Here is a 24,907-nt window from a genome sequence, read left to right on the forward strand (position 1 = left end):
TTCTTGAGTGGCGAAGGAGTGATGCTTGATCTTCTCGAATCGCTAAAGCCTGCGCCTGCAGCAACCGTGCAAGCCGCTGCAGCTCCTCAAGACGCACCAGCAGGAGGATCATCAAAACGGTTACCGCGTATCGAACTGCCCACTTTCGCGGGCAGCTACTCAGAATGGAAGCCGTTTCACGACCTCTTCTCGTCGATGGTTCGCGAAAATTCGCAACTTTCAGAAGTGGAAAAGCTACACTACCTCAAAACCAGTGTGACCGATGAACCGTTACAACTTATCAAAAACATTTCTCTCACCGCAGAAAACTTCCCTCGAGCCTGGGAAACTCTCGTCTCACGGTACGAAAACAAGAGACTTTTGACGGATTCTCATCTCGCGACACTTTTCGCGATTCCTCGTGTCACGAAAAAGTCGTCATCAGAACTGAAGAGCTTGCACAGCAACACTTGCGAAGCTCTTGGCGCGCTCGAACTTCTCGATAGTCCCGAGAAATTAGGGGATCACATCATCGTGCACATGACGATTCGCAAGCTCGACCCAGCATCTCTCGAAGAGTGGGAGAAAAGTGTTAGCGAGAAACTCGAGCCCCCCACGTTTGCGGAGCTCAAGGCGTTTCTCATCGGTCGCATCCACACCCTCGAAGCCGTGGAGCAAGCTCATACTCATAATCAAATCGCGACGTCGAAACCGCACTCATCGCAAGGAAGGTCAAATCTTCAGACGACAAGGTCACATACAGCGCAATCAAAGGAACAGTCGTGTGCTTGTTGCAAAGGCAACCACTACATCGCGTTCTGTTCGACCTTTCGCGACAAATCTCTGGATCAAAGAAGGGAAGTGGTTTCTGCGAAAAGGCTTTGCTTCAATTGTCTTGGTCCACATCAGCAGAAGGACTGTCGATCCAACAAAACGTGTCGCGTGTGCAACGGTCGACATCATTCCTTGCTGCATCAAAACTCTTCCTCAATCTCGACAGCTGCTAACAGCGGCACATCTCAAGGACAGGCTGCAGTAGCGCAACCTGCAGTGCAGAACGCACCGATCTCGAATAGCGCCTCTCAGGTGAGCAACCACTCAGCTCAGCCTACAATGATCAAGCGCTCTCCAGTTCTTCTCGCCACAGTGCAATTGATCGCCTCGAATCCGGAGACTGGAGAAAGAATCATCGCTCGCGCTCTACTCGATCAAGGATCCGAAAGTTCATTCGTCACGGAGTCGCTAGCGCAACAATTGCGACTAAGTCGGCATCAAGCAACGATACCGATCATTGGCGTCGGAGCTCATCAATCGGCAGTGACTCGCGGCATCGCGACATTGCAACTCCAATCTCGTGCTCACACCTCGTTCTCGTGTCAGGTGGAGGCACTCGTGCTTCCACGACTCACATCGTATCTACCCTCATTTCGACTTCTCGTCGAAGACTGGCCTCATCTACGAGGACTCAACCTCGCGGATCCAAGCTTTGCACATCCCAGTCAAATCGACGTAATTCTCGGAGCTGACATCTCACAATATAATTTAAAAAATATAATTCAAATTTTTAAATTCAAAAAATAAATAAATAATTCTTAATAATAAAGGCAAAGAAGCAAATAAAGTTTAAAATAATAAATGAATACCTGCTTGAACCCGATCCAATTGATTACCTCACCCTAAAATTAAACAAAAAGTAGGAATTAAACTACATTCAAAAAAAATATAAAATAAAAATAAATTATTTACAGTAAACGTCAAAAATAAAAAAAAAATTAAAAAAAATATCAATAAAATAAAATAATTTAAATAAATTTTTAATTCATAAATAAAATATCTTGATATAATTATTAATGCTCCAATTCATAAAGTTAATAAAACTAAACCAAAAGATAAATTATCACAACCCAAAAAAATATTTATACTCTTAAATTCAAATCTATAATTTCCAGAAAATATAAAAAGAAATCTTAAAAAAAATAAATTAAACTGAAAAAATGAAAAATTATTTTTAGAAACTATGATTAAAAATAATAAATAAAAATAAAACTTTATCATTAAAAAATATTTAAGACTTGAAAATAATCATTACCATGTAAACGAATTATATAAATCAAAATGGATAAACCCAGAACTCCTTCACAAACTCTAAAAATTAAAAAAATTATAATAAAATACATCTCTAATATATATATATTTAAAAATAAAATTAATATCAAATATAACATTAAAATAATAAATTCAATTCTTAATAAAACCATCAATAAATGAAACCGATTTAATCTTAAACTTAAAAATCTAATTAAAAATATAAAATAAACAAAATAATAAAAATCTATTAAAATAATAAATTAATATATATATATATATATATATATATATAATTTCAAAAAAAAGAAAAAATTTCCCATCATTAATCTCCAAAATTAATATTTTAATAAACTATTTTTTGAAATTTTAATATTAAATATAAGTTTTAATAGTTTATCTAAAATATTGATTTTGTAAATCAAAGAAAAAATTTTTTTTTTAAAACTGATTAATATAAATTTATATTAATTAATTATAAAAATTTTCATACTACTTATATTAATTAATACTATAATAATATATTTAACAAAAACCCCATTTACAATAGGATTAATTTTACTAATCCAAACATCTTTAATTTCTGTAACATCAGGAATATTAAATATAAGATTTTGATACTCATATATAATTTTTTTAATTTTTTTAGGAAGATTATTAATTATTTTTATTTATGTATCAAGATTAATCTCAAACGTAAAATTTCTTTTTAATAAATGAATAATAATAAACATTATTATAATTATTTTGATATTCATATTAATAATTAATTATAATAAAATAAATTTTATATTTGAAGATACAATAAAATTACCTTATATTGAACTAAATAAAAATATATTAACTAAAATATCATTAAACAAATTATTTAATAAACCAAATTTTATTATTTCATTTATAATAATAAATTATTTATTTATTACACTAATTATTGTTGTAAAAATCTCTAATATCAATTTAGGATCTTTACGGAAAACTTTATAATGTTACCTTCACGTTTAAAAAATAGTTTATTAAAAATTATAAATGGATCCTTAGTAGATTTACCAACACCATCAAATATTACAACAATATGAAATTTTGGTTCATTATTAGGATTATGTTTAGTAACTCAACTAATTACAGGTATTTTTTCAGCTATACATTATACACCTAATATTCAAATAGCATTTGATAGAATTATCCATATTTACCGAGATATTAATAATGGTTGAATAATCAAAAATTTACATGCGAATGGTGCTTCTATATTTTTTATCTGTATATATTTACATATCGGACGAGGAATATTTTTTGGGTCATTCAACTTTAAACCAACTTGAATAACAGGAACAACAATATTATTGTTAACTATAGCAGCCGCATTTTTAGGATACGTATTACCTTGAGGACAAATATCTTTTTGAGGAGCTACTGTAATTACTAACCTTCTCTCAGCAATCCCATATTTAGGAGAATTCTTAGTACAATGATTATGAGGAGGATTTTCTATTAATAATGCTACACTAACACGATTTTTTACTCTTCATTTTATTATTCCCTTTATTATTATTATAATAACAATCATTCATTTAATATTTCTACATAATACAGGATCAAGAAATCCTTTAGGAACTAATAGTGATATTGACAAAATACCATTTCAACCATATTTTTTATTAAAAGACATTGTAGGATTTATTTTAATATACTTTATTTTAATTTATATTATTTTAATAAATCCTAATATATTAGGAGACCCAGATAATTTTACCCCTGCTAATCCTATAATTACTCCTCCTCATATTAAACCTGAATGATATTTTTTATTTGCATATGCAATCCTACGATCCATCCCTAATAAATTAGGAGGAGTAATTCTTCTTCTAATGTCTATTTTAGTATTATTAATTATACCTTTTTATAAAATAATAAATTTTAAAGGATTAAATTTTTACCCATTTAGACAATTTCTATTTTGAATATTTATTAGAATTGTATTAATACTAACATGAATTGGAATAAGACCTGTAGAAAATCCATTTATTATTGTTGGACAAATTTTAACATTAGTATACTTCTTTTATTTTTTAATTTATCCAATATTAACAAAAATATGAGATATTTTATTAAATTAAATTAAACCAACAAATCAATGAACTTGAATAAGTTTATGTCTTGAAAACATAATATAAAAGTTTTAAATCTTTTATTGATTTAAACTTAAATAATTAAATTTTTAATATAATTTATAATAAAAAACAATAAAATATAAATTTTAAACCTATAAATAAAATTAAATAATTTAATGAAACAGGTAAAATTTTTTTCCAAGCTATTATCATTAATTTATCATAACGTAAACGAGGTAAAGTTCCTCGAATCAAAATAAATAAAAATCTAATAAAAATCATTATTAAATAAAAAATTAAACTACATAAATCACCTCCTAAAAACATTAAAACAAATAATATACTTATAAATAAAATTCTTGAATATTCAGATAAAAAAATTAATGAAAATCCTACACCTCTATACTCAATATTAAACCCAGAAACCAATTCAGACTCCCCTTCAGAAAAATCAAAAGGTGTTCGATTTGTTTCAGCTAAACAAATAATAAATAAAACTAAATTTAAAGGAAAAGTTAAAAAAATAAATCAAATAAATTCCTGATATAAACCAAATAAATTTATTGAATAACCTTCAATTAAAAATAAAATTGATAAAATCACTATAACTAAACTAACTTCATAAGAAATTATTTGAGCAACAGTACGTAATATCCCCAAAAAAGAATATTTAGAATTTGAAGACCATGCAGAAATCATAATAGGATACACCCCAATACCTAAACAACATAAAAAAAACACTAAACTAAAATCAAATGAATAAAAATTAGTAACATAAGGTATTGTTATTCAACAAATCAATATTAATATTAATATAATCAAAGGAGATAAAAAATAAGGGAAAAAATTTGATATTAAAGGAATAGAAAACTCCTTAGAAAATAATTTAATAGCATCAGAAAATGGCTGTAAAATACCAACAATTCTAACTTTATTAGGTCCTTTACGAATTTGAATTAAACCTAAAACTTTACGCTCTAAAAGAGTTAAAAAAGCTACTCTAACTAATACTATAATAACTAAAATTAATCTTCTTAAAAAAACTATAATGAATTCATTAATATAAATTACTAATTGTATAATAAAATATACATAAATAAATTCTAAATTTATTACATTAATCTGCCAAAATAGTTAACAAATTTAATAAAATTCATTTTAAATAAAATTATAATAATTCAAAATTATGGTCCTCTCGTACTAAAAATTTTTAATAAAATTAAGGATAGAAACCAACCTGGCTTAAACCGGTTTGAACTCAGATCATGTAAAATTTTAAAGGTCGAACAGACCTAAATTTTTAAGCTTCTACACCCAAAATAAATTTTAATCCAACATCGAGGTCGCAATTTTTTATGTCAATAAGAACTTTAAAAAAAATAACGCTGGCATCCCTAAGGTAATTTAATCTAATAATCTAAAATATAGGATCAAAAATTCATTAATTAATGTAAAACAAAATAAAAAGTTTATTAAATTCAATTATCACCCCAACAAAATAATTATATTTATTTCATAAAAATAAATTAATTAATAAAATAAATTTAATTATAAAACTCTATAGGGTCTTCTCGTCCTCTAATAAAATTTAAGCTTTTTAACTCAAAAATTAAATTCAATAATTAATAATTATAAGACAGTCTTAATCTCGTCAAATCATTCATTCCAGTCCTAAATTAAAGAACAAATTATTATGCTACCTTTGCACAGTTAGAATACTGCGGCTATTTAAAATTTTCACTGAGCAGTTTAGACTTTTTATGTTTTATCAAAAAGACATGTTTTTGTTAAACAGGCGAATTAATTTTTTGCCGAATTCCTTATAATTAACTATCATATAAATTTATATTTATAAATAATTATATTTACTAATTTAATCATCATTTAAATTAAATAATTATTAAATAAATTATTTTAATAAAAAATTAAATTAAAACTAAAATATATATATATATATATATAATTTTATAAAATTATTACAATTTTCAAATTAAAACTAATTCTAAGCCTAAAATATAATTATATAATTTAAAATCAATTATAAAATTAAGAATTAAAGCTAATCCCTTAAAACTTTTATATCAAAAATAATTATTTTTATTAATTAAAATAATTAATAATGATATTTAAATTAAATTTATTTATCAAAAAACTAGATTACTTAAAAAACGAAAAACATTTCATTTCTATTTAAAAATTAAAAATAATTATTAAACATTAAAAATAATTTAAAATTAAATAGATCTTTTCAATTCGAGAAAAATATTAATTTATATTATTTTTTTAATTAACCCTGATACACAAGGTACAATAAATAAAATATACTTTTTTAAAAATTTTATTTTTCAAAATATTTCAAATTTCTATCAATATACAATTGAACTATAATTTAAATTATTTTTTCTTTTAACAATACTAAAATTATAAATTTAATAAAAATATTTTTATTGATAAAAAAAATTTTTAAATATAAAAAATATAATTTATTAATTTCAAATTAAGTTGAATTGAACAACTATTTAATTTATTGTAAATAAAAAAATCCTTCTAAGTAATTTGAATTCTAAATACACTTTCCAGTATATTTACTTTGTTACGACTTATCCCATTTTATAATGAGAGTGACGGGCGATTTGTACATATTCAATTCTTAATTCAAATAAATATAATTTTAAATTTTACTATTAAGTCCAATTTTAAATAAATATTTCAATTTAATATCCAAAAATGAAATTTTTATTGTAATTCATTTAAACTTTAATATAAGCTACATCTTGATCTGAAATAAAATTTCTATAAAATTTAATGAAAATTAATAATTTTAAAAAAATATTCTGTTAACGAAAATAAATAAACTCAATTAATTAAAGTAAGATTTATCGCGGATTATCGTTTAATAAACAAATTCCCCTAATTAGTTTTAAATACAGCCAATTTTTTTAATTTTAAAGAACATAACTATTAATTATTAAAATATAATATCAACATCTAAAATAATAGGGTATCTAATCCTAGTTTAAATCTTAGATTTCATACAATAATATATATATATATATATATATTGTTACAAAGGGTGAAATCACCCGTTTTGCCCCCTCTTTAATGATCTAGTAGTCAGCATAGATAAAAGACGTTTATAAACCTCTTATGTCTTTAAAAAGAATAAGGTTGCTGCGCCAACCGATATTATTGTAAAAACAGTCTTGTTTCAGACTTTAAATGAGAAACACGTATCTTGCATTAAAAGCATTTTTCACGATATTCTATTCACGCTTTTGATTTCTTTCAATTTGATAATAAGTAAACTCGCGGATCCATATTTTATTAACGTAACGCCTAAAACGTTACAATTGGTGTCAGAAGCGGGATCTTGAGTTCTTATTAATCGAGTTGATTCAGTGCGTGAAATAGTGAAATAAACTATGAGTAGTGGTCGTTTGACACGCTCTTGTCGTCGGGAAAGTGGCGGACATTCTATTACCGAAAATCCGCGGGTTCCTGAATCTATTTGTGCACCTTCAGTGGACTCTTTACCGGTCCCTACGATGGTCACAGTCTCGCAAATCGACCTACTAGAGATTATGAGACATCAACAAGAAGCTGCTGCTCAACATTAAAAACAAGTTGTCCAGCTGCTTCAAGAACAACAAGAACAACGGAGGCGAGAAGGGGAGGCTCGAGAGCGATCCGAGACTAGTCTACACGAACTGCTCCGGACAACTGTGGCGGCTCTTCAGTCCGTTCATCAGATGAGCGGCACTGAAGGACCAGCTGTTACACCGCAGGGTTCCAGAGTTGTTACTCCGCTTCCCTCTCCTGTTCCCTCTCCTGTTCCAGTTCCTACTGTTCAGGAGGTCCAACATCCAGGTCGAACCCAGGATGTTTCTGAATCAAGGTCTGTGCCTTTTATTAGGAGAGTAGATGAATCTCCAATGAGTAGAACGAGAGTAAATAATGAGGCTGGTTTTTCCGAGTCTTTGACTCAGGTTCGGCCTCAATGTTCTCATTTTAATCAATTAAATAATTCGAGATTTCCTGAGGTTGCTTCTCAGATTAACGAGAAACCTCTTTATCCTTTCAAACCGCCAATTTTTGACGGAAAGATTCCATGGTCAGATTATGAACGTCAGTTTAATACGATTGCTAAACATAACCAGTGGGACTCCGCCATGAGGGCCCACAGTCTTGCCTCTTGTCTTCGAACGCCGGCTTTGAATGTTTTAACGGCATTGTCTGAGGAAGAAATTTCCGATTATGAGAAACTTAGTTCTGCACTCAAATTGAGATATGGAAATGACCACTTGACGAAACTGTACACGGCACAATTACAGACAAGAAGACAAGGACGAGACGAAGACCTCGCGTCTCTTAGTCAAGATATCGAACGGCTTTCTCGTATAGCTTTGCCAGATCACGAGCCGTCTCGTAATTTATTAGCAACACAAGCTTTCTTGAATGCGATTAATGATCCAGAGATTAAAATGGCCGTTGGAACGTCGGGCCTCACTTCGCTGCGGGAGGCAACGGCCAAAGCTCTCGAGGTGGAGGCAATGAGGAGACAATATTTTGGGCCGAACAAGCTTCGTCGGATTGAGGTATCCGAAAACACCTCAAAAAGACGAAGTTTTGAACACTCGGAGGAGTCAAAACCTCAGAATTATAGAAATAAAAATAACAATAATAATTTTAAACCAAGAAATCGAGGTTCTTTTCAAAACCAACAAAACAAGCGTGTAAATAAGAACGCGGTCATGACGAGTCAAACCGGCTTGACCTGTTTATTTTGTCATAAAATAGGACATGATGCTAATCATTGCTTTTCACTTAAAAAGAATAGTAGAGAACCGATGCAAGGCTTGAATCCAAATTCTTATAATTGGCGTAAGAAAAATATAGAAATAGGGGAAGCAAATCCTCAATCGAGTTCTTCATCAGGAACTCACCCAAAAAACTAATTTCAGATGATTTGTCAGGGCGAAAATCATCGCAGATTGTTGGTAGTGAAAGCCCTCTTAGAGAACAGTTTTTAATTAAAAGTCTACGACAGTCTGGTCTTTATGCGCGCGGTACTGTAAATGGCGTCGATTGTCTGTGGGTAATAGACACGGGCGCGGAAGTAACCGTAGTTCGATCGGATCTCTTTAAATCCGATGACCAGATTGTTCCCTCTTTTTCTCTGCGAACAGCTACTGGAGAGACGACCCCGGTTTTGAGACAGGTTACTGTCCAAATTAACCTTTTTGGGTGTATTGACTCTCCACATAAGGTTTTTATAGCAGATATAGAGGATGAAGGTATTTTGGGAATAGACTTTCTTACAGCTCATAATTGTGTTATCTCGACTAAGAGAAATTCACTAGCTTCAAACAATCGCGAAATAACTCTTTGTACAAATAGAAATGGAATTTACTGGACTCCTCCTAGAATTCGAGAAATAGAACTTTCGGAGGAAGATTTGCAACAACATTTTCCTTTACATTTACAGAGCCTTGTTGAGAAATCTTCGATTTCGTTAAATTCAGCTCAGGTAGAATCATTTAAATCTCTTTGGCTAGAATTTATAGATTCTTTCGCCAAAGATAGTGGTGATAAGGGCCGATGTACTTCTGTCAAGTACAAGATCAACGTCGGAGAGAGTTCACCAACAAAACAAGCTCCTCGAAGACTCGCTCTCAACGCCCGAGAAGAGGTGAAGAAGCTTGTGGAAGACATGCTAAAGAACGATGTTATTGAACCATCGTCTAGTCCCTGGGCCTCACCAATCGTCCTTGTTAATAAAAAGGACGGATCCAAACGATTTTGTATCGATTACAGAAAGCTGAACGATATAACGAAGAAAGATTCTTACCCTCTACCCAGAATCGACGAGACACTCGACCTGATAGCTGGAGCAACTTGGTTCAGCACCATAGATCTTCAGAGCGGATACTGGCAGGTCGAAATGGATCCTCTAGATAAAGAAAAAACAGCTTTTGTTACGGGCTTAGGAGGATTATGGCAGTTCAAGGTTATGCCGTTTGGTTTGAGTAATGCCCCGGCTACCTTTGATCGAATGATGGAGGCTGTTCTCCATGGGCTCACTGGCAAAATATGCCTCGTTTATTTAGACGATATAATCGTCTTTGGCAAGAACTTTGAAGAAGAAGTTCAAAATCTCAGACAAGTTTTCGCTAGGCTGAAGCAAGCAGGTCTGAAAATGAGCCCGAAAAAATGCCATCTGTTCCAGAAAGAAGTAGGCTTCCTCGGACATATCGTTTCAGCACAAGGTGTGAAGACCGACCCATCCAAAATAGAGAAGGTTTCTTCTTGGCCGACACCTAAGAATAAAGAACAAATTCAAAGCTTTTTAGGCCTTTGTACGTATTACAGAAGATTTGTAAAAGGTTTCGCTAGTATAGCTAAACCTCTCCATCATTTGACCGAAATCAAGATTCCTTTTGACTGGACCCCGGAATGCGAAGAGGCTTTCGAGAAATTAAAGGAAAATCTTATTTCTTCGCCGATTTTAGCTTATCCAGAGGTCGAAATTCCTTTTATTTTAGATACTGATGCATCTCTTTTAGGAATAGGCGGGGTTCTGTCACAAATTCAGGGAGGTCAAGAGAGAGTGATAAGCTATTTCAGCAGAGTTTTGAGTAAAACCGAGAGGAATTATTGTGTCATTCGTAGAGAGCTTTTAGCTGTTGTTAAGACCGTAGTACATTTTCACCATTATTTGTACGGCAGGAGATTTTTGATACGTACAGATCATGCTTCTCTCAGGTGATTACTTTCGTTTGAATCTCCCGAAGGTCAGGTAGCTAGATGGTTAGAAAGGCTCGGTCAGTACGATTTTGATATTCGTCATCGAGCAGGAATTCATCATGGAAACGCCGATGCTCTCTCTCGAAGACCCTGCGAGGAAATGCCAGAGTGTAAACAGTGTGCACGATTAGAGAAAAATCGTGACCCCTCTCTTATAATACGGAAGATTTCTTTCGAAAATAACCAGGAGGAATGGAGAAAATCGCAACAAGAGGACGATACTTTGAATCAAGTGAAGTCTTGGAAAGAAGCAGAAACTCGCCCGGACTGGCAGGATATATCTTTAGCCGAGCCAGATTTGAAAATTTATTGGGCTCAATGGGACTCTATTCTTTTAATTGATGGAATTTTATACCGAAAATGGGAATCTGCAGACTTGAAAGAAATCAGGTGGCAACTTTTGGTTCCCAGGTCACGAGTTCCAGAGATTCTTGCTCTTTATCATGATTCTCCTGCAGGCGGACACTTCGCGTCAAATAAAACTCTGGGCAGAATTCGCAACTTCTACTTTTGGCCCCGTTGCCGGATGGACGTTGAAGATTGGTGTCGAAGATGTCGAATCTGCACGGCAAAGAAAGGACCTCGAGCAAAGGGACAAAGCTCTCTTCAAATTGACAACGTGGGAGCTCCATTTGAAAGGATAGCAATGGATATTCTTGGACCTCTCTCGATAACCCATTCTGGAAATAAATATGCTTTGGTTATTGCTGATTATTTTACTAAGTGGCCTGAAGTGGTCCCTCTCGCTGATCAAGAAGCCTCTACTGTAGCACAGGCATTCGTTAAAGAATTTATTTGTAGACACGGAGTTCCTCTAGAACTTCATACTGATCAAGGCCGAAATTTTGAGTCAACCTTAATGAAAGAGGTTACTCAGATTTTAGGGGTTAGAAAAACTCGTACAACTCCTTTGCATCCGCAATCTGACGGCATGATAGAGCGTCTGAATCGGACTTTGCTACAATATTTGTCGTCCTACGTAGAACAGAATCAGAGAGACTGGGACTCCTGGATCCCTTTCTTCCTCTTATCTTACAGATCTGCGATTCATGAGACGACGAAGCAGACGCCAGCCCTCATGCTCACTCGAAGAAATCTTCGACTTCCGTCAGACTTAGAGAAAGGCCCTGTTCCTGTGCAAAGTCAGCATCAAACAGATTATGCCTTTTTATTACAACAACGTTTAGAAGAAATTCATCACTTTGCTAGGAATAGAATTTCTATGGCTTCAGATAAATTAAAAACTCGTTATGATATTCGAGCCAGAGATTTAAAATTTAATCCTGGAGATTCTGTCTGGCTCTTTCAACCTCGAAGACAGAAAGGACGATGTCCAAAGCTACAAAGAAATTGGGAAGGCCCTTACTTAGTGGTTAACCGGATAAATGATGTTGTTTATAGAATCCGAAGATCTCCTCATTCGCGTCAGAAAGTGGTTCACTTGGATCGTCTTGCTCCTTTTGAAGAGGATCAACCTGGAACAATTTCTCCAAGACTAGGGGCATCCTTCGAGGTTAGATCTTCAAACGAACACCCTTGACGACTGTGATCGATTTGGCCTTCTTTACAGTCGGTCATCGATTGGGAGAAGAATTTACCTTTCGGAATTCATTTGAGTAAAACTCGACCGCCTACGATTATTATAGAAGGAAATATCGGATGCGGAAAAACAACTTTCACCAAGAGGTTTTTAGCAGATCGCCAGGTCTGTACACTTTTAGAACCTCTTGAAGAATATCGAAATGTAGCTGGAATTAATCTTTCAGATTTGATGTATCAGAACCCAGATCGTTATTGCTATTATTTTCAGCATTTCGCTCAAATGGTTATGTTAGACAGACATCTGCAGACGACTTTATTGCCCGTAAAGGTGATGGAAAGATCGATATTCAGTAGCAATTGTTTTGTAGAAGCTCGTCGAAGGTTAGGTAATTTTCGCGACTTCGAATCTCATTTATTGACAAAAAATTTTGATCTTCTCATTCGCTCGTCTGAGCTCAGAGTAGATTTGATTGTTTATTTGCGAGTTTCCCCAGAAACTTCTTTTGCTCGAGTTAGTTTCCGTTCTCGTGAGGAAGAATCGAGTATTTCTTTAGAGCTACTCAGAACTATTCATGAGGTTCATGAAGATTGGCTAGTAAAACAAACCTTTTCTTCTTTGTCGGCTCCTGTTTTGGTTATCAATGCAGAATCCACAGCCGACCAAGTTTATTCTAATTTCTGTCTTGCAGTGACACACGGACAAAGTTAAGGGCGTTGCCTATGCCTCGACGAGCGCGCGCGAACAGAGACTCACGATTTTCCTTCTCATTTCCTCATTTTTGAAGATAATTAGGTTCTTAGGGGGTCATTTTGAAGATAAAGAATAGATCTGTGTCGCCGTTTTTGCCGAATTTTCGATTTCGCTCTCAGATTTGCGAAAAACGTACTTGAAAGTACGTTATCTTTGAAGTGAGACACAGCGGACAGTGAATTTTTTTTCGAAATTCGGCGAAAACGGCGACACAGATCCATTCTTTATCTTCAAAATGACTCCCTAAGAACCTAATTATCTTCAAAAATGAAGAAATGAGAAGGAAAATCACGAAGCATAAAACAGCAAATTTTTCGCGCCAAAGGCGGGCGGCTGCTAGCGCCACGACCGCGTTGGCCGGCGACCATGCGAATTACAGGCGAAGAGAGTAGACTCAAACCCCCCCACTACAATTCCCCTCGTTCGAATCCTCATCGCTCGGCACGTGGATAGTGTTCCGCGCTTTTATTTTTGCTTGTGTTTTTCTACCGTGTTTTTTATTATTTCGAGTCAGTATTTATTCCCGCGATGGCTAAGAAGAGAAGGAATCTGTCTGTGAAGAAGAAGAAAGTACCCGGCATAAAGAGTTTGGCTAAATTTCGGGAAAAAATGAGGTAAATTGAATTATTTATATGATTGATGTCGCACCCTCTCTGACTTCGAGATTCAATCACATGAGTACGAACAATCGCAGGGCTTTGATCTAAGAAAGTACTTTCAAGAGCCGATATTGCTGTTCATAATAGCAGTACAAATTCATTCTCAAGTTTTTTTATACGTATGAAAACATAAACTAGAATGCGTTGTGACGTGTGGTACTAGCCCGGTTTGCATTAGTCGCTAAAATGTGTCATCAATTTGTTACGTGTTCAGGTTAAATGATCGAAATCACTATTCGGCTATTTGCATTAGTGTTTACACTTTGTCGATCATAAGGAATATTCTGATCACTTATTGTGACTACCCAAGTATCCAAGGTAAAATTACAATAAATAGAAAGTTTTCGTTTCTTGAGCACCCGATCTAAGAATGTATGAAGATGAATGTTTACTAGACTGGGCCAAAAAAATTAACTATTTTTTTTTTTTGAAAAATATATTGAGAATATCATTCAGTATGGCAAAAAAAAAATTTCATGAAATTTTAAGCCCTTAATATTAACTTTAATTGAGAATAACTTTTGAAAAATTAAATTGAGGCAAAAATATTAAGAGATCTTTTTTGTAGAACAATCAATTTCCTTTAAGAATCTGTCATGATCTTTTTTATACATTCATTGATTCGTTAGTCACGAAATTCCAAATTAAAAAAGTCAAATCGAGAAATTATATCAATTTATTAAGCTTAATTACTCGGAAACGGCTTGTCTGACAAAAATCTATAATCAGACCTTTTTTGTAGGGAATTTAATTTTATAAAGGGATAAGTGAACATAAATTTTTTCACTTCAATATTTCGACAGTTCTGACGTAAAACATCAAATTATTACTAAAAATCAAAAATAGCGATGATAGACCTCTTAATGTTAATATTAAGGGCTTAAAATTTCATGAAATTTTTTTTTTGCCATACTGAATGATATTCTCAATATATTTTTCAAAAAAAAAAATAGTCAATTTTTTTGGCCCCGTCTAATGTTTACATGTTGGAATCTTACGCTTCCGATGGGAAGCACACGCAAGACGGTCAAAGCGGTTAAATAAATGATATGCGGATGTGCAGTATCATTAGTTACGAGAAAATTCATTGTTGGGAGATATGAATTTGAAAAACTGGTGATTTCGAAAAATTAACGACAGAGCCAGGAATCGAACCTGGTATCTAGAGATGTAAAATTACAATGTATCTGGCAGAATTTTCCATACAAAGTAAATACGGCGCGTACGTATTAGGCCACTAAAATACGCGCGTTTTGTTTTTAGAAATAAACTTGACGTACTTCTGGGGTAATTATACATGCATACATTACCTACAAAACAGCCACCCCACAAAACTGTTATCAAATCAGATACTACTGCCAAGTATAATTTATTTAGACACCAATGATGATTTTGATATACTATAACTGATGATGACAAAAAAAAAAATTGAAACCAAAATTGAAATTGAGAAGAAAAAAAAAATTGCAGTGCGTGATACTTGGCGGGCCCATTTCGATATTGCCATTACAACATTGATATGGCTCGACTTGTATTTTCTTGTGCTTGTTTTAAAAAGACCCGACAAGTGCCACTAAATGAAAAAAAAAAAAAAATGACAAGACGATAAGATTTACTATATATATATTATATAACAGTGATACTGTGAAAGTATTCCTGATCTGCTATTCCCTAATTATCGTTGCGCGGCAAATTTGGGCATTCTTCGATCCACTGTCTCCTGGGACCTGGTCATTTTGGTTACTGATTATATTTGTGGTCATTATAATTTATTGCTAAAATTTTTTTCTCGCGTCCATGCATTGCCAAATTTTTTTACGTGTAGAATTGCTGCGAGCCAACAAAACGACGGAGAAATGGTTCGCGAAGTAATGACTTCAGCGGAAGAGGTAACAGAAGATGTTGCTCCGTTTAATGAGGTCGTACTTGCCGACGAATTTCAGGATACCGATTTGTTTTGCTCGGAGACAATGCCTGAATCTCCGATACAGTACGCGAGAAACGACGACGAGACGACTGAGTGCAACACCGCGGAGGATTTCGTGAGTATCCAGCCTGCGACCGAAAGTAATGTTGTCGAAGACATGAATTCAAATTTGCTTGTAGTCGGTAATGCCAAGGCCGAACCAAGTCCCCCATTGGAGTTGACTGGGAGAAGAATAGTAGACATTAGGCATTTTTTAGATAGCATTACAAAAATTGGTCGTCACTCCCCTTTTGATTGTACTTTTGCAGACATGTGTCCAATATCCGAAAGCCGGACAGGATTCATTACCACCATCACCTTCAAATGTAGTATGTGTAATTTAGTCAAATCAATAACGTCAGAGAATTCTAGTTCAGGTTCCTCAAGCGTCAATGCAGCTATAGTATCCGGTGTAGTGTCCACAGGTGGTGGTTTTTCTCAACTCGCAGAGATTAGTGCATCGGTAGATATGCCATGTATGGCTAAAGAGACTTGGAAAAAATTTCATAGGATAGTTAGCGATACGTATCACGACATTTCACGGGAGCAAATGCTAGAGGCAGGTAGGGAAGAAGCTAGGTTGGCCCGTGAGGCGGGTGACGTTGACGAGGACGGGTACCCTTGCATAGCGGTTGTCGCCGATGGGTCTTGGGCAAAAAGATCGTATAGGACAAAATATGACTCTCTATCAGGTGTAGCAGTAATAGTGGGATTCAAAACCAGAAAAGTTTTATTCATTGGGGTAAGAAATAAATATTGTTCAACGTGTGATAGGAAGCGGGGTGATACCGAGGCATCTGTAGGCGAACATAAATGTGTGAAAAATTGGACGGGTTCTAGTACCGCGATGGAGTCAGACATTATCGTCGAGGGTTTTAAGTGTAGCGTAGAAATGCACGGTATTAAATACGATAAATTAATTGGGGATGGGGATAGTAGTGTTCACCGAAAACTTATCGATGCGCTTCCGTATGGACCGGAAGCACTTGTCAAAAAAATTGAATGCCGCAACCATGTTCTCCGCGTCTATGGAACTCGACTTCGGGATCTCTGTACCAACCGTAAGGTTGGTACTGTGATCCTACGTAATAATTTGCGCAAAAACTTGAGGCGACTACGATATGCCGTAACTTCCGCAATTCGCTACAGGAAAGGGCAAGTTGATCAGCCACTTTACGTTCGAGTCGAGGATTTGCGCAAAGATATTAAAAACAGTCCGAACCATGTTTTCGGGGAACATGGATCATGTGCGGAGAGAGGTTACTTCTGTGACGGTAACCCCAAACCAGGGGAAGTTAACCTGGTCGAGGATATGAAATTGACTGGTGTCTTCCAAGAGATTCAATCGGCAATGTATCGACTCATTGAGCATGCATCGAGCCTCATATGGGACGTGGATAACAACGTAGCTGAGTTATACAACTCACACGTTGCCAAGGCTATAGGTGGCAAAAGAGTCAACTTTGCCCTGCGCGATTCATATGGAGCTCGGTGCGATTCTGCCGTAATGAGAATGAATGCCGGTGGACAATTTCATGTATTAGTGCAGGAAAAATTGACAGGAAGGGTGGGTAAATTCACGAAAAAATATTGCGAAAATAAGACGGGGTCAATAAAAATTAGAAAAAAGGGTTTTAAGGGTAGCAAAAAAACTTTCGTGACCCAGATCGCTGACGCCGACTATGGCCCAGATGCTGCTTGTCCACGGCAATCAGACATGTCGGTGGATGAATTGGCGTCTGCTCAAAGGACATTCGTGCAGAGCTTGTATTCGGAGGACCTATTGGAAATCGAGCGACAAACAATGGGGCAGAGTTCGTCAATCGCATGGTACGAACAGAGAAGAAAGCGTTTGACTGCCTCAATTTTCGGTGAAATTTGTAAGCGAAGGCCACGAACATCTTGTGCTAAATTAGTAGAACGCATCCGCTACGGCGATTTCCATGGAAATTCAAATACAAGGTGGGGCACAGAAAAAGAGCCCATAGCAATAGGTCAGTTCGCTGCCGAACATTCTGTTACTGTTGATAGCAGTGGTCTAGTGGTGGACAAGGCGTTACCCTTCCTTGCGGCATCGCCGGATGGGCTTATAGGTAAAGACGCGGTCGTAGAAGTCAAGTGCCCAGCATCGGCAAAAGAGTTGACTCCAATGGAGGGCATAGAGTCAAAGAAAATTAAATTCATGAAAATAATCGATGGAAAACCAAAGTTAGATCTTTCTCATAATTACATGTATCAGGTCCAAGGTCTTCTACACATTACAAATAGGAAGTGGTGCTATTTTATAGTTTGGACGCCAAAGGGATTGATTTTTGATAAAATAAAACGTGACGATAAATTCTGGACCGAAAAAATGGAGAATAAATTAGCAGATTTCTTTCACTTTTGTTTATTACCCGAGATCGTAGATTCTAGACGCGCCCGACAACTCTCAATCCGCGAACCCCCTCAAATCATCGAAGCCCAGAAGGCCGCGCGTAAGAAAAAGTAAATTCCCGACCGACAGACGATAAAAAACTGTGATATAAATATATGTACATATGTTCATAAATATAATAGCTTTGTATATACCTTACGTGCAATATTTCTGTGATTTATGTTTAGTTAGTTATGTGTATTACTGTGCCAAAAATTTGCTAGTCATATCGTTATAATTATATATCTGATTATTCATTCTAGGAATACTTTTTGCAGTCTGACCAAACTGCGTATATACCTATATATTATGTAAATATTCTGTAGCTTATTTTTTCATTACTATCTGTGACCTGCACTCGTGACGTACTACTTTCCATAGGTTGCGCTTTCTATAGAATTTATTTAGCCATATAATGTATACAATGCTCGATGCCTTGTTATGATATCAATTTTCTCGATCGAGATTACTGTCATGTTTCACTTATACTGTTTCAATTTAATTTCTATGAGATACTTTTCATAAAGATTTCGTGATTATGTTCATTAAGTTTAAACGAGTTTAATTTCACTTTCATCATTTTATATTATTTTTTATCATTTTTTATTTGTTTGGTGCAAACCCGATCATGGTTGGGAGGTAGGGACGGGTTAGGTGGGTCTCTGTTTGATAGCGACCTCCACCTGGGAGATTGATGATATATTCGTTGTTATATCATGAATTTGCTAACAGCTATTCGTTGCAATTTTCAATTTAAAATTACCTGTGACGACGTCTGGTCGGTATTCATAAATAGTTCCGTATTATTTTCGAAACTGTATTAGGAACAGCTCTCAGCCGATCAAGCTTATGCTTTGAGCTGACTCAAGACAGTCCGACAAATCGAACCTGACTATGAATACCGGCTATTAGATTATTACCAGTCCCGTGATCGCATTGCGTAGAAATACGGATGCCGGTGAATATAATTTTTGTTGAAATATTAAGAATGTATATCTATATCATCATACGTACGGGGAATTCTACGTCACGTCAATCAAAAAATGACCTCGTATTTTTTCAATCTATTCATACTTCTTTTCACATGAAATAAAGATAAAAAGAATCGATACGCATTTTGGTGTTCGTCCGAATTATGTTTGTTTTCGAAAGTTACCAGACAATCATTCAATTTTGATGCAAAAGGAGCGCGCATATATCCGGTTCTATTCGACGTAAAGACATCATTTACAGTGCATTCGGAAGGTGAACGAATAAGCTTTCATAAAAAAAATGTTATGTTGAACATTATTGCAAATCCCAATTTTTATAAACAATTCAAATGTTCGACGATTTTTACCTCATTAATGATAAGTTTTTGAATTATAAAAAAAATGGTTTTGGGTTCCTTATTAAATTCTGTATTACTAGTAAATTTTTCAAGTGTAATCTGAAAGGAGTCTCTTTTTTTTCTATTATTCATCAGGTACTGCGTCGTGCCGAGCGCGGCACACTGGGCTGTTTAAAAGTATTTGAATCCGAATGCCCGTGAGGGGTGGAAGAGGCTAGCCGCGTCACCCGCCCCACTCCGGCGACAGCTCGGTTGCTCCGTCTCAATTGTTTCTTACTCTCTCTCTCGCCACGGTTAACGCGGGAAGCGGAGTAGCCCGCGCTTTCTAGCTAGGCAACGCCCTTAAACCTTTGAATTTAATATTGAAAGAATTTTATTCTTAAAAAAAAAAAATTTGGTCAACAAAAAAAACTATAATAACTAAAACTTAATTTTTGAAATTAAACTACATTAACGGGAAATGACGAGTAATATTTAAAATTTTCTTCATTTCTTCCTTTACATTGTCACATCCCTCGCATCCTTCCGTTTTTTTTACTATGTCATAAAGACTTTGTTTGCATAAGCGACATAGCGCTTTTTCTTTGAGAAAGGTTAGATGAAGGGAGACTTCGTGTGGAAGAAATTCGGGTTTAGAGCTAAAAAGAAATGATTAAAACAAAAATTATTTTCTTATAATTTATTTGTGTTACTCGATATGATGTACTCACTGTGACTCAAAGCAGCTTTGGCATAGGTAGCCGTTTTTTCCTTTTTCAGAAACTGCGTTTAGTTGGCCGCAGGACATCTCTCTCCATAGAGAGTTAAAATAATTTGAACTTTCTATTTCGCTGAGTTCTTCTAGATTTTCGAAAAGGAATACTTTTGCCAACATTGCCGCATTTATGGAAGTGTGCTCTTTTGTATCCATTTTTTTTTTTTTTTTTTGAATATATTTTTTTTTTAATAATGAAAAAGAACTGTCTTTAACGACTACTTTTCTTATAATGATTTGTTATTTCTGCGTTGCTAATCAATTTGAGATTTGTTTTCTTCGGTTGTTTCTTTCTAGAAACTTCTTCTCTGGCATCGAGTTTTGTATCGGACAGGCTTTGGTATAAGGAATAATGTGAAAAGAGCCACGGTTATTTTTCAAGGTCGATGAGCGATTGCTTGATTTTCACATTTTATTAACCTTAAGTGTCAGTTTTTGTGAGTACTTTTTCAGGTTACTTGACACAGCCTTTTCCCATCCAATTTTTCCCCGATTCCTGAGGATGACTGGTGGTTTTATTTTGAAGAAGGACGCAGAAATAATTCAGATAAGATCGTTTCTTTTCTTTTGAATACATATTCAATTTATTTTATTCAAGTATTCTCCCAAATTCACTTAGTGAATTTGAATTGTTATACCATCACTCACATTTGTTCTCCAAACTCTAGGGTGTGCTGTCTCAGAAGAAGCTCTGGATTCAGTCACCCCACTATTTCCTTATTTCCTATGAAGAGAAGTCTGTTTTATCTTATTTGGTCCTTCATGAAGAAGATTGAATTTCCACATAACACTTGATAACACTAACCTTTATAAAACATGGCACATAAATTTTTGAGATTATTTAACGCTCAACTATCTGCTCAAGGTTTTCTGTGGTTTACCTTGAGACTGTGGGCAAATGCCAGATAGTAAAAAAGGGAGTTCTTAAATTTTTAGAGCCACAGCTCCAACTCACCTTTGAGCACTGACTACTAGAATACTTTTATAATTGTTTTATCTTTTCCGAGTCGGGACGACTCTTTTCCTCGGGGGGGAGTAGTGTTACAAAGGGTGAAATCACCCGTTTTGCCCCCTCTTTAATGATCCAGTAGTCAGCATAGATAAAAGACGTTTATAAACCTCTTATGTCTTTAAAAAGAATAAGGTTGCTGCGCCAACCGATATTATTGTAAAAACAGTCTTGTTTCAGACTTTAAATGAGAAACACGTATCTTGCATTAAAAGCATTTTTCACGATATTCTATTCACGCTTTTGATTTCTTTCAATTTGATAATAAGTAAACTCGCGGATCCATATTTTATTAACGTAACGCCTGAAACGTTACAATATATATATATATATATATATATAATCAAAAAATTTTATTTTACCATAAAATTATTTTTAATTAAATATAAATAAATTAATACAATTTATTAATTAAAAATATTAATTTGTATAAAACGTTTAACCGCTACTGCTGGCACAATTTTTTTGTCTATACTTTTATATTATTCATAATTATAAATTTCTTTAATTATTAAAATTAAATGCTGCAAAAAATATTTCTAATTAATTAAAAAAAATCATGCAAAAAAATAATAATACTAATATAAAAACCAAAATCAAACTTTAATAAAAATAAATAAAAATTATAATATATATATATATATATTATTTAGTGTAATAACCACAAAGATTTTTGAAATCTTTAGAAATAGTTTAATTCTATTATTAATAAAATAAGATTTAAAAACAAATTTTTATACAAAACTTTGAAGGTTATTAGTTTAATTAACTTAAAATCTTAATTTTATAGTTAAATATGTAACATTCAATTGCAAATTTAAAATTATAAAAATTATCAAAATTTTTTAAAATGATATATTAAAATATAATATAATAAAATAAAATAAATTATTAATATTATAAAAACATTAAATAAAATAATTATAAAAAAATAAAAATTAAATATAAAATTATTTAAATTCAATTTAATTATTAATTTTAAATACAATAAAGTAGGTAAAATCAAATTTATATAATAAAATGAAACAATTAATGTAAAAATAATAAACATTAAACATTCAATAAAAAATTTATTATTTACTATTAAAATAAAAACAAAAAACTTTGGAATAAAACCAAATATAGGTGGAATACCAGCTATTGATATAAACATTATTACAACTATAAACTTCATAAAAAATGAACCAGGAACACCAATCGCGCAAGAAACTCAGTTCGGTTGGGTCCTCTCCGGCTGCGTTTCAGCGGAAGCAGCAAGCCCCTCGTATGGCGCAGTCCAAGGCTTCCAATGCTCCCTCGATCACGAACTGCTCGATGTCGTGCAGCAGTTTTGGAAGCAGGAAGAAGTGTCGAAACCTTTGGCACTAACTTCCGAAGAAGAGCGTTGTGAGCAACACTTTCGCAAAACGGTTTCTCGAACTGCGTCCGGTCGTTACGTAGTTCGGCTGCCACTCAAGGACAATTCGGTAGAGCTCGGCAACTCGCGGAATCCCGCGCATCAAATGCTCCTTCGTTTGGAGAAACGGTTCGGTAGCGAGGCGAAACTCAAGGAGGCTTACTCGAGCTTCCTTCGTGAATATCGTGAACTCGGGCACATGCGTCGCGCTATCAATACACCTGAAGACAATTCCCGCGTGTTTTATCTTCCCCATCACGGTGTAGTTCGCGACAGCAGTTCTACAACAAAGTTGCGTGTCGTGTTCAACGGGTCTCAAAGAACCAACCTCGGACTCTCTCTCAATGACAATCTTCTCGTCGGTCCAAAAGTGCAAACCGACCTCGCGGACGTTCTATTACGCTGGCGACAATATCCAGTCGCGTTCTCATCAGACATCGTCAAGATGTACCGACAAATTTTGGTCCACAATGATGACCAAGATTTTCAGCAAATCCTCTGGAGGGACGAACCAGAGCTACCGATTGAAGAATATCAACTGACTACGGTAACTACGGTCTTGCAAGCGCTCCGTATCTCGCGATCCGTGTTCTTCATCAACTCGTTCAGGACGAAGGTAAGCAGTATCCCTTTGCGAGCCACGTCATTCTCGAGAACACGTACGTCGACGACATCCTCTCAGGAGCAGAGGACGTTGATCAGGGTCGCGAGAAAATCAACGAACTCAATCAATTGCTCAAGGCGGGCGGCTTTGAACTTCAAAAGTGGACTTCAAGCCACCCAGAAACTCTCGTTGACATTTCTCAAAACCATCAAGAGATCGCGATGCATCTGAATCTCGATCAAAGTCCATTCTTTCAGGCTCTCGGTCTTGCGTGGAGACCAGACATCGACGCGTTCGCGTTCTCTCCGCAAATTCATCAAACTCGGGACAATTTCACGAAACGAAAAGTTCTCTCACAAACCGCGCAGCTCTTTGATCCTCTCGGATGGCTCTCGCCGATCACGATCAGAGCCAAAATCTTTATGCAGGAATTGTAGGCACTCGGTTTCGACTGGGACGAGCCGCTCTCAGCTTCATTGTCCTCGCGATGGATCCAGTTTCTACAAGATCTTCAAGGCATCTCAGCTATCACCATCCCACGATGGATCGGGTTAAGTTCAGCATCTCTCGGGATAGAGATCCACGGTTTCGCGGACGCCTCTCAAAGTGCATTAGGCGCAGTGATCTACGCGCGAACGTATATCAACACTCACGAAGTGCGCGTTTCACTAGTGTGCGCGAAAACTAAAGTAGCGCCGCTAAAGAAGGTGACAATTCCTCGTCTCGAACTCTGTGCTGCGAATCTTCTCGTCCGGTTGATGTGTCATGTGGAAAAGACTCTTAATTTCGAAAACAGCCCGGTTTATCTGTGGACGGATTCCACAGTCGCGCTCGCGTGGATCAAAAGCCACCCATCGCGGTGGAAGGAATTCGTTCGTAATCGCGTAACGGAAATCCAAGAGTTCGCGCGCGCTCGTTGGTATCACATCTCGGGTTCTGAAAACCCCGCTGATCTTGCGTCTCGTGGTGCATCTCCGGAGCAACTCCAAAAATCAGAAATTTGGACCTTCGGACCATCCTGGCTCTCGAAGCCTTCTATCAATTGGCCATCCTTATCTCCGCGACCGGAAGAAAACATTCATCTCGAGGAAAGAAAAGGGCTGTCGACGCACATCGAAACTGCTAAGCCGCTACAAATCTGGGATCTCGTCGATCGCTACTCAAAACTATCGACTCTCCTCAAAGTCACATCATTGTCTAAACGCGCAGCAAATCGGTTCCTCGCGAAGACGACATCGAATCGCGTAAACACGTCTATCACTGTCGGACCGATCTCTACTCTCGAATTCAGCGACGCCCAACTGTTTTGGACCAAGGTGACCCAGCAGGCGTACTTTGCAGAAGAAATTCGCCAAATCGAGACAAGCTCAAGTCTCACTCGAAGTCATCCACTATCGCGACTCACGCCGTTCATCGATTCGAACGGATTCCTCAGAGTCGGTGGTCGACTGAATCACTCATTGCTTTCGTATGACGAAAAGCACCCGTTCATCTTGCCTCG

General features: G+C 35.3%; 1 protein-coding gene and 2 pseudogenes across 7 annotated transcripts in view; 2 read left to right on the plus strand and 1 right to left on the minus strand.

Moving 5' to 3' along the window:
* Calx (sodium/calcium exchanger 3) overlaps positions 1-24,907 on the plus strand; it is a 1,242,927-nt gene that overhangs the window by 287,191 nt on the left and 930,829 nt on the right. The gene's annotated exons all lie outside the window — the stretch shown is intronic.
* Positions 3,048-4,128, plus strand: LOC138190970 (cytochrome b-like; annotated as a pseudogene).
* On the minus strand, positions 4,293-8,038 carry LOC138190971 (NADH-ubiquinone oxidoreductase chain 1-like; annotated as a pseudogene).

Source organism: Neodiprion pinetum, chromosome 5, assembly GCF_021155775.2.
Source record: "Neodiprion pinetum isolate iyNeoPine1 chromosome 5, iyNeoPine1.2, whole genome shotgun sequence".
In the NCBI taxonomy this organism is placed as follows: Eukaryota; Metazoa; Arthropoda; class Insecta; order Hymenoptera; family Diprionidae; genus Neodiprion; species Neodiprion pinetum.